A 1,967-nucleotide genomic window follows, 5' to 3' on the forward strand; every position below is an offset into this window, starting at 1 on the left:
CTACCTTACTAACTATTAATAAGCAGCAAATTAGGAGCTTATTGAGGCAAAAGTCGTAGTTAATAGTTAGTTAATAGTTAGAATTGGTCCCCAAACTAAAGTGTGACCGATCTTTGCAAAGAGAGAGCCACTGGTTACCACCATTATCCCTTTGTGCAAGGTGTTTACAGAAACTATGCCTGTATCATAGATGTCATCTAAGATAATGTATATGACCTCAAGATAGGGGTCAAGGTATGGCAGGTTGACTTCAGCCACTGTTGGCAGATGCATAATCATACTGCTCTGACAATATAATAGCAATATAAAAGTAGCTGCTTATTGAGGCAAAAAAAAACAAAAAAACACACACACACACCAGTGGATCCAATTGGAAAAACGTGCCTGCGACATTCCTGCAAAATTATATAATGTTGCTTCTTATATGTTTCCCTGCACTTTTAGAGTGGAATGTCCAGTGAGTGGCACTAAAACAGATGAACATGACTGTGGCAACATCTTATTATCTTACGTTGGTCGTTTTACATATCATGGCACTTTGGAAATGAAATGTCCAGTGAGTGGTGCTTAATGGTTAAAGGTTTCGCATTTGTTAAAGGTTTCACACGGTTTCACAACAGTGTTCACAAAAGCAAAGTGAGATAAAAACACATTTGCTGAAGTAACCATGCCATTTTGATTCTACAAGTCATGGACTATGGTAAAAGTGTTTTGAAGTCATAACAGTATTTTACAAGGTACAGAGTGAAAATAAGTTTTCATTAATCGGTAATCTGCAGCCCTTGTAATTATAATTTGTGTGAAAAGGAATAAAAGTGTTTTAGAATTCATTTCAGCTAGAAACGGCAGTGACTTGTGGGTATAGGTCATTTTTGGAGTTTTGCAAGTGACTGCAGTGACATTTGCAAGTGACTTTGGAGTCCCCAGTGGCTGATTCCTCTTATGTAACGTAAGCAGTTACATGCCATTTACAGCTTTTATTCTGAAGATGGCTCAATGTACAAGTGTATTGCAGATTATGCGTGAACCTGCCATTGAGATGAATGGGAATGGCTATCTCCAGATATTATGGACCTCCTTGCCTATCACCAGAGGAATGATACATGGTATTAGAATGCATTCAGTTTAATAGTAGATTTAGATCAATTAAAATATGAATGTGTGAACACTATCATAGCTGGGGTGAGAGATAATTGCTAAGACTTACTTCACAGAAGTGCTCTTTAATTTTGCATGTGCCTGGCTACTGTAACGGTAGCTCTGCTAAGATGAAGCACAAAACGCAAGGGTAATCCAAAACACAGTCTTTAATCATAAATCCACAGGAGAACAAACAGGAATCCAGGAACAGACCAGAACAGCAAAGCATGTCCAAATAATAACTGGCAACTGAAAGAACAGAATGGGGAGTATTTCATCAAACACAAGAAAGGGACTAACGTCTAATTAACAGGACACATGTGAACAGAATGAACTAATCAAGGGAACTGTGAAAAACTAGGCCAAACAGGGCAGGAGCATAAATGCTTTTCTAAGTCCTGCAACAAAGTCCTGAATTCTGTGACCTTCGACAGAATCAACCTGACTACATTAGATCACACCAACAAAAGTCATTTTTAAGTGTCCGATCATTTAGAGATAGCTGATCATCAGAGGTAGCACCAACAGATTTTCACTTTGTACAGTGATCATATCAAGTCATTATTAGGCTTAAACAGAGATTTTTTATGCAATGATTTTGGGGAAATTCTATATGGACTCAATTTAAAAACTGTGTTAAACCAAGCTGCGATTACTACACTCTTATTTGTAGGGATGTAACTGTAACAGGACGAACAAGACGAGAAGATCCATTTGCAAGCTTTATTAGACAGAGACGTGGTCAGTAACACAGGCAGGGTCGAAACACCAGCAAACAGGTATGGCACGGGCAAAACACAAGAGTAGTCCAAGGACAGATGTGATCA

This window comes from Sinocyclocheilus rhinocerous, unplaced genomic scaffold (genome assembly GCF_001515625.1).
Source record: "Sinocyclocheilus rhinocerous isolate Xijiao unplaced genomic scaffold, SAMN03320098_v1.1 scaffold1630, whole genome shotgun sequence".
Lineage (NCBI taxonomy): Eukaryota > Metazoa > Chordata > Actinopteri > Cypriniformes > Cyprinidae > Sinocyclocheilus > Sinocyclocheilus rhinocerous.